This window comes from Sus scrofa, chromosome 12, assembly GCF_054392235.1.
Source record: "Sus scrofa isolate SSC_HxYL_T2T_F1_AM1 chromosome 12, Sscrofa_HxYL_maternal_Yorkshire_Landrace_v2.0, whole genome shotgun sequence".
NCBI classification, from domain to species: Eukaryota; Metazoa; Chordata; class Mammalia; order Artiodactyla; family Suidae; genus Sus; species Sus scrofa.
The window spans coordinates 6,058,479-6,068,075 of record NC_139394.1 but is presented as its reverse complement, the minus strand read 5'-3'; the positions used below and the strand labels follow the sequence as shown (position 1 = coordinate 6,068,075).

The following is a 9,597-nucleotide window of genomic DNA, read 5'->3' as shown; positions in this document are numbered from 1 at the left end:
ATGTTCATTGCCGCCCAGACTGGAAGTAGCCTAGCGGTCCATCAAGAGGGCACCACCCGATGTGGTGTGACCACACGGTGGACGGCTATTCGGTGACAGAAGGAAAAAACTGCCCCCAAACATCCAGGCCTTTGCTGTGTTCATCCTGCTCTATTCATCCAACTCTCTGAGAACACAACTAGGTCACCCGGTGCTTGGAGCGGAACAGGGTACCGTGGTAAGCTGGAAACCGTAGCAGGAACCCGAAGGGCACCGATCTTAGGCGAACAGTAAGAGAGAAAAATCCATGAGCTGGAGGCAGCTATTCTCCTATAACGCTCCGAATCCTTGGTCCTGTGGTCATGCTTGCTCCTTATAGAATTCAACATGCAGGAACCCGTGTGCTCTGTGTGTGTGTGCGCGCGCGCGCGTGTGTGTGTGTGTGTGGCCGCAGCATGCAGCAGCGTGATGTGGGATCTCAGTTCCCAGACCAGGGATTGAACCTGAGCTGCTGTGGTGAAAGCAGAGGGGAGGCAAGGTAAGGATGCGGTGTTGTCCCTGCTGTGGCTCGGATCGCTGTGGTGTGAGGTTCGATTCCTTGCCCGGGAACTTCCACATGCCACGGGTACAGCCAAAAGAAAAAAAAAAATCTTGGGTGGGGATGGAAGAAACTGGACCCCACTCTGTCTCAGGGTGAAATGACTTCCCTGCACCTCCTGAAGCTACTTAGAGACCAGAGAAGGTGGGAGAATTCAACATGGAAGGGCTGGAAAGAGAAAGACCATGGGGGCATCTTTTGGACGCTTTTCTTCCTTTCTTCCCTCCTTCCTTTTTCCTTCCTTTTTAGGGCCACTCATGCACCATATGGAAGATCCCAGGCTAAGTGCTGAATCAGAGCTGCAGCTGAGACCTACACCCCAGCCACGGCCACGCCAGATCCGAGCCACCTCTGCAACCTACACTGCAACTCTCAGCAACGCCAGATCTTAACCCGCAGAGCGAGGCCAGGGATGGAACCTGTGTCCTCATGGGTACTAGTAGGGTTAGTAACCTGCTGAGCCACAGTGGGAACTCCCTGGAAGCATTTCTTTGCCCGCCTTTGGTGGAAGGTTGGGATACACCTCCTTCTGGGGTTCCCTGAATCCTGGAGAAGAAGAGAGACATCAGGAAATGTGGAGACTGGCCGCGTGGCAGACAGTCCTGCCCGACAGGGCAGCAGGGCAAAATTCAGCTGCTGGAGAAGCGACAGAGCCCCACAGTAATTGTGCCTTAAATTCCTTAACGTCCGGTGACTTGAATCCATCAGAGTCCCGTCGGGGTGGGGTTTGGCAGCCGTCTCCACAGGCTTCCCAGAGGTACAGGTTCTTCCCAGCTCACCATGCCACCCCCGAAGGTGTGGCCCTCACTGTCTGACCCACGGGCAGGAGGGATTCCAGCATCAGGGTGGAGGAGCGAGGGCTCCTGGAGCTGCCGCAGGAGCTTTTCACCTGGACCCTATTGGCCAGAACCTAGTCACACGGCCACACCTAATTGCTCAGGTGGCTGAGACAAATGGTCTTGACTCTGCATCGGCAGGTACAGGCTAAAAACTGAACATTCCTCTCCTACAGAAGAAGGAAGGGGAAGAAGAGTGGAAAGTGGCAGCCAGCCAGCCTCTTGGCCACAGATGCACGGACAAAGGGAAACACGTATTGAGCAAGCACCAAGCTCCTGGCATCGTGCTTAGTGTTTGATCTGTTAGTCACGTCTTCCCAGAACTGTGCTCTGAGGAAGATACTGCCATCATATCGATGAGGAAACAAGCGCGGAGGCCTTGGGGGATTTGCCCAAAGTTGCACAACTAGTAGAGTCTGGTGCTGGGACGACCAGCTTTGTCCTGGACTGAATATTGGGGACCCCTTCAATTCAAACGTCGAAGCCCTCACCCCCAATGTGAGGGCATTGGGGGCGCGGCCTTTGCAGGCGGTGGGGCCTTTGGATGAGGTCTCCAGGGTGGGGTTCCCCTCAGGAGCACCTTTGTTACCAGAGCACTTTCCGTCTCTTGCCTCTGTCTCTCTTTCTCTCTCCACTTGGTGAGGACACAGTGAGGGTGCAGCCATCTCAAGCCAGAAGGAGCATCTTCACTGAGAACCGAATCTGCTTGCACCATGACCTTGGGCTCCGCAAGCTATGGTTTATTGTTTTTTGTCTTTTTGTCTCATTAGGGCTCTACCTGCAGCATATGGAGATTCCCAAGCTAGGGGTCCAACTGGACCTGTAGCTGCCGGCCTACGCCAGAGCCATAGCAATGCAGGATCCAAGCCACATATGTGACCTACAACAGAACTCACAGTAACGCCAGATCCCTTACCCACTGAGCAAGGGCAGGGATCGAACCTGCATCCTCATAGATGCTAGTCCGCTTTGTTTCCGCTGAGCCACAAGAGGAACTCCCTCGATCTGTGTTATTTTGTTATAGCAGCCCGAGCGGACCGAGGCTGACTTCAAGCTCTTCTCACTGCTACCAGCTGCCTTGGGAGTCTAAGAGCAGTGGGTGGAAGGGGGGCTATTTAGCCATCTTTTCCTTTTGTTCAGACTGGATCATTAGGCCAGGAAAGGAAGGAAGGGTTTGGAGGAAAAACAACTAGTAATTTTATTTTTTTTTTAATTAAAAAAATTTTTTTTAATTAAATTTTTTTTATTTTTTAATTTTGTGTCTTTTTAGGGCCTCACCCTCGGCATATGGAAGTTCCCAGGCTAGGGGTCTAATCGGAGCTGTAGCTGCCAGCCTACACCACAGCCACAGCAACTTGGGATCTGAGCAACGTCTTCGACCTACACCACAGCTCACGGCAACACCAGATCCTTAACCCACTGAGCGGGGCCAGGGATCGAACCTGCAACCTCATGGTTCCTAGTTGGATTCTTTTCCACTGCGCCATGATGGGAACTCCTAGTAATTTTTAAAATACACATTTGCCTCCTTATTTTTAACACTTAGGGTGAGGGATGCAGATGGAGAGCGGGATGGCAAATTCTCGAGAGTCTGGTCCTTGCCAGAGATGAAAACAGTGGCCGTTCCTGAGAGGTGAGAGTCTAAGCGTTTGGGCAAGACCCTCCTACTGTCTCTGGATGTCCGTTCTCCCATCCCACCCACCGAAGGATGGGCGAGAGCAGGGCTCCTCCTGCACTGGAATCCTTGGAGAGCTTTGCAAAGAGATTTTTTTCTTCACATGGGTATTTCCTACTTTCCCTCTTCCATAAGGATCCAGAACCAGCAATTCTAGATATCAAGCTTTCTTGATAGCTTTTTAATTTTTAAAGTTTTGTTGCGGTTAGAATACTTAGCGTGAGAGCAGCCCTCTTAAAATTTTACATGTACAAAGCATTGCTGTACAATGACGCACGGCAGAGCTCCAGAGATTTTTCACCTTTTTTCTTTTTTGTCTTTTGTCCTTTTAGGGCTGCACCTGCGGCATATGGAGGTTCCCAGGCTAGGGGTCGAATCGGGGCTGTAGCCATCGGCCTACGCCACAGCCACAGCAATGCCAGATCCAAGCCTCGCCTGCAACCCACACCACAGCTCACGGCAACGCTGGATCCTTAACCCACTGAGTGAGGCCAGGGATCGAACCTGCAACCTCATGGTTCCTAGTTGGATTCGTTTCTGATGGGCCTTTATGGGAACTCCACCATTTTTTTTTTTTTTTTTTCTGGCCCAACCCTGCAGCTTGAGGAAGTTCCCAGGCAGGGATTGAACCCCAGACACAGCAGTGACCTAAGCCACAGCAGTGACAACGCTGGATCCTGAACCCACTGTGCTACAAAGGAACTCTAAAACAAAATATTCTGAGTTTTGTTCAAATAAGATTTTTGAGGAGTTCTCATTGTAGCTCAGTGGTTACAAACCCAACTAGTAACCATGAGGATGTGGGTTTGATCCCTGGCCTAGCTCGGCGGTTAAGGAAGGATCCGGCATTGCCATGAGCTATGGTGTAGGTCACAGATATGGCTCGGATCTGGCATTGCTGTGGCTGTGGCGTAAGCTGGCAGCTGAAGCTCCGATTCAACCACTCGTCTGGGAACTTCCATATGCTGTAGATGTGGCCCTAAAGAGACCCCAAAAAAAGAGATTTTTGAACAGATTTATACAGCCTTCATTGTAGGAGTAGGTAAGCATCGCATCTAAGACAGCACGTCCATCTCTCAGCCTCAACCATTTACTCAGAAAATTAATTTTGTCTGCCTGCTACCAGTACAGGCGGTTCTAGAATGTTCTCGGACCATGCCTGGTCGCAAGGTTTAAACATGAGATTTATTTATTTGTTTATTTATTTTTAAACATCACAAATAAGATCTTTTATGTGTCACCATTAAAGGTATGAATTTTAAACAGATTCTTGGACTGGGGGCTCAGATCCATCAGCTCGTTTGACTCGAGCACCTGTCTCATCCTCATCCCCAGTCGCTTTTCCAGAACTGCTTCCATTCGCCATGTCGCTTCATGAGTTTTCCTAATTCAAACTTGGGCTCCTTAGCATTTTCGCTTTTCTAACAGCACGGCACGGGGCGGATGCACAGACTGGCGAGCCTCTTCTGCGTCCTTGGCGGTGCGGTCAGGAATCGGTTTATTGAGCGCCTCCTTCAAGTCCTTTGTTTGCACCTCTGGGTCATGATTCTTCCATCATCTTCTTCTGGATTTGGCGGACTTGATGGTGCTGGACCGCTGGGCGTTTTGTAGTAAAACCCACACAGAATAGACGAAGCAAATAACCACCGGTAGCCTTGTCATCAGCATGAGCTTCAGTCGTGGAACTTGGTCGGGCAGTTTTTGCCCCGAACATCCTCAGTGGTCAGCTTGAATTTTCTAAATGCAACGTCATCATTCTGCAGACCAGCAAGGCTCAGACACACGACCCTTGAGGTCATCAGATGTGATTTTGTTTCCTTGAGTTCTCATGACTTGTGTTTTCCCAATTCTTTTTTTTTTTTTTGCTTTTTAGGGCCGCACTGGCAGCATATGGACGGTCCCAGGCTAGGGGTTGAATCGGAGCTGCAAGTGTCGGCCTACACCACAGCCACAGCAATGCCGAACCCTTAACCCACTGAGCGAGGCCAGGGATCGAACCTGCATCCTCATGGATCCCAGTCAGATTCATTTCTGCTTCGCCACGACGGGAACTCCCATTATTTCTGATATTGACCGTAGCTGGTGCTTTCCCATTGGACCGATCTTTCTTAGAAAATGGGTCAACCACTTTCTTCTTGGCTCCCTTTTTGCCGCCTTTCATAGGCCCTTGTTCTTGCCATGAGCTGTGGTGTAGGTCGTAGATGTGGCTGGGATCTCAAGTTGTTGTGGCTCTGGCGTGGGCTGGCAGCTGTAGCTCTGATGTGACCCCTAGCCAGGTGCATATGCTACAGGTGCAGCCCTAAAAAAACCACAAAAAAGAAAACAAAAAATAAGAAACAAACCAACCCAAAAAACCAAGAAACATAAAATATCAAGAAATCAGATAAAATATCTGAGAATAAACATAACAAGAATCATGCAAAACCTCCAGGAGGAAACCTTTGAAACATTCCCAGAGGACGTGAAACTGGAAAGACATGCTCAACCTCGGAAAGATACCCATTCTTCCGAAGGTAGCTTATAAATTGAACATCCTCCAAATAAAAACAGCCAGAGGCATTTTTTTTTTCTTCTGGAACTAGACATGCTGATTCTAAAGTTTACACTGAAAACAAACAAGCAAGAAGACCAGGACACACTGAGGAGGGAGGGGAGTTGGGAAGGAACAACCTGACCTGATGTCTTGACCTGGTGAAGCCTCATGAATCAGCTCCTGGACAGACAGACAGAGCGATGGGACAGAAGCCGAGACAGGTCCCTGCCACAGGCAACCTCAGTGTATAAAATGCATCCTCTTGAATCTGAGAGCTGACCATGGATCATTTATTTTTTTTCAGTTTTTATTTTATTTTTTTGTCTTTTTAGTGCCACACCCTCAGCACATGGAGGTTCCCAGGCTTGGGGTCGAATCGGAGCTGTAGTCGAGGGCCTACACCACAGTCACAGCAATGCCAGATCTGAGCCATATCTGTGACCTACACCACAGCTCACAGCAACACCAGGTCCTTGATCCACTGAGTGAGGCCAGGGATGGAACCCGAGTCCTCATGGATGCTAGTCGGGTTTGTTAACCAATGAGCCACGACGGGAACTGTGACAATGGATCTTTTAATACATACTGACCGAACAAGTGGGTAGCCACGTGGAAATTAAAAAAATCCAAGTGCTCACTCATCACCAGGATAAGCTTTAAATGGATCCAAGATTTAAATATTAAAAAGTGAAAAGGATGAATTCTTTTGCTCTCAACAAGAACAAGAGTTGTGAGTGGGCACAGGGTTGACTAGGAGTGGGCTGGACTCAGGTTGAATTACCGGGTGTGGGAGCTGGCATTGATTAACCCACACGGTCCTGAGCAATCCTCAGTTTCTTCCTTCCTTCCTTCCTTTCTTTCTTTTCTTTCTCTCTCTCTTTCTTTCTTTGTCTTTTTGTCATTTCTTGGGCCGCTCCTTCGGCATATGGAGGTTCCGAGGCCAGGGGTCTAATTGGAGCTGTAGCTGCTGACCTACGCCAGAGCCACAGCAATGCAGGATCCAAGCCATGTCTGTGACCTACACCACAGCTCATGGCAACGCCGGATCCTTAACCCACTGAGCAAGGCCAGGGATCGAACCCAAAACCTCACGGTTCCCAGTCGGATTCTTTAACCACTGCGCCATGATGGGAACTCCCAATCCTCAGTTTCTTTTATCAGCCTAAGTTTCTTTCTTTTTTTGGCTGTGCCTGCTGCATATGGGAGTTTCCAGGCCAGGGATCAAATCCCAGCTGCAGCTTTGACCTGTGTCACAGCTGTTGCAATGCCAGTGAGAACTCCCTAAGTTTTATTTTTAATTTTTTAATTTTTAAAATTTATTTATTTTTTTTCTGCTGTACGGCATGGGGACCAAGTTAGACATACGTGTATACATAATTTTTCCTCCCGTTGTTGTGTTGCAATGTAAGGATCTAGACATAGTTCTCAGTGCTACACAGCAGGATCTCATTGTAAATCCCTTCCAAGAGCAATAGTTTGCATCCGTTAACCCCAAGCTCCCGATCCCTCTCACTCCCTCTCTCTCCTCCCCAGCAGCCGCAAGTCTATTCTCCAAGTCTATGATTTTCTTTTCTGTGGAAAGTTCATTTATGCCATATATTAGATTCCAGTTATAAGGTATTTATATATCATATGGTATTTATCTTTCTCTTTCTGACTTATTTCATTCAGTATGGGAGTCTCAAGTTCCATCCATGTTGCTGTAAATGGCATTATGTCATTATTTTTTATGGATGAGTAGTACTCCATTGTGTGTATATACCACATCTTCCTAATCCAATCGTCTGTCGATGGACATTTGGCTTGTTTCCATGTCTTGGCTATTGTGAATAGAGCTGCAGTGAACATGCGGGTGTATGTGTCTTTTTGAAGGAAAGTTTTGTCCGGATATATGCCCAAGAGTGGGACTGCTGGGTCATACGGTAGTTCAATGTATAGATTTCTAAGGTACCTCCATACTGTTCTGTGTAGTGGCTGTACCAGCTTACATTCCTGCCAACAATGCAGGAGGGTTCCCTTTTCTCCACACCCCCTCCAGCACTGGTTATTTGTGGACTTATTAATGATGGCCATTCTGACTGGAGTGAGGTGGTATCTCATGGTAGTTTTGATTTGCATTTCTCTAATAATAAGGGATACTGAGCATTTTTTTCATGTGCTTGTTGGCCATCTGTATAACTTCCTTGGAGAACAGTCTATTCAGGTCTTTTGCCCATTTTTCCATTGGGTGGTTGGCTTTTTTGCTGTTGAGTTGTATAAGTTGCTTGTATATTCTAGAGATTAAGCCCTTGTCCATTGCATCATTTGAAACTATTTTCTCCCATTCTGTAAGTTGACTTTTTGTTTTCTTTTTGGTTTCCTTTGCTGTGCAAAAGCTTGTCAGTTTGATTAGGTCCCATTGGTTTATTTAAGTTTTATTTGTTTATTTATTTATTTTGTCTTTTTTTGCTATTTCTTGGGCCGCTCCGGCGGTATATGGAGGTTCCCAGGCTAGGGGTTGAATTGGAGTTGCAGCCACCAGCCTACGCCAGAGCCACAGCAACGCGGGATCCGAGCCGCGTCTGCAACCTACACCACAGCTCACGGCAACGCCAGATCGTTAACCCACTGAGCAAGGGCAGGGACCGAACCCGCAACCTCATGGTTCCTAGTCGGATTCGTTAACCACTGTACCACAACAGGAACTCCTTAAGTTTTATTTTTAAAAAATTTATTTTAAGAGTTCTCATCGTGGCTCAGCAGTAATGAACCCCACTAGTATCCATGAGGATGAGGGTTCGATCCCTGGCCTTGCTCAGTGGGGAAGGATCCTGTGTTGCTGTGGCTGTGGGGCAGGCCGGCGGCTATAGCTCTGATTGGACCCCTAGTCTGGGAACCTCCATATGCCTGGGTGTGGCCCTAAAAAGCAAAACAAATAAATAAATTTATTGAGGTATAGTTAATTTACAGTATTGCATTAATTTCTGCTGTATAGCAAGGGATTCAGTTATATATATATATATATATATTTACATTCTTTTTCATATATATTTGGTGGGGTTTTTTTTTAGGGCCACACCCAAGGCATATGGAGGTTCCCAGGCTAGGGGTTGAGTCGGAGCTACAGCTACTGGCCTCCGCCACAGACATAGCAACGTCAGATCGGAGCCACATCTGCGACCTACACCACAGCTCATGGCAACACTGGATCCTTTACCCACCGAGTGAGGCCGGGATGGAACCCGCATCCTCATGGATACTAGTGGGGTTGGTGGCTGCTAAGCCACAACGGGAACTCCTTCAGATAATGTTACATATCTTCCTTGATGAGGGGCCAGGGCGCTGCCCCCAGGCTGCACCATTGTGTCTTGACCGCTCGCCCCCGGTCTCTGCATCCCCTCCCTTCCCTGATGAGCAACTGTTTGAACCTGCAGTTTGGAACTCAGGGAAGGTCATGGAGGCTGCAGCTTATTCCCTAAAAACAAGAACATGGGGGGCACAGGCTCGCGTATCTAGCAGCCCGACAGGCTCCTGCTTGGTTTCAAGTTCCTTGTGCTGTAAGAGTAGAACCTTGTTTATCCAACAACCTCAGTTTCTTTCTTTCTTTTTTTTTTTTGGTCTTTTTGGGGCCGCACCCACGCCACAGTCATAGCAACTCAGGATCTGAACCATATCTTCAACCTACACCACAGCTCGTGGCGATGCCAGATCCTTGACCGACTGAGCGAGGCCAGGGATTGAACCTATGTCCTCACGGATGCTAGTCACATTCATTTTTGCTGAGCCACAATGGGAACTCCAACCTCAGTTTCTTGACCTTTGGCTTCGAAAGGCAACTTGCTGAATATTACTGATGTGGTGATGTGGTTACTAACCCTCAAAAGCATAGGAGGTGACCTGCCCTAGGCCACCCCAGAGTGTGGGTCTTAACCCTTGCTCCTGGCCACAGATAAGCTTGACCACCCCTGGGGACGGGGGTCCCTGAGGCAGGGCACGG

The 9,597-nt window shown here is 48.4% G+C and overlaps 1 pseudogene; it reads right to left on the bottom strand.

Annotated features, from left to right (window-relative positions):
* Positions 1-4,346: 4,346 nt before the first annotated feature.
* Positions 4,347-5,249, bottom strand: LOC110255908 (small ribosomal subunit protein eS1 pseudogene; annotated as a pseudogene).
* Positions 5,250-9,597: the final 4,348 nt, after the last annotated feature.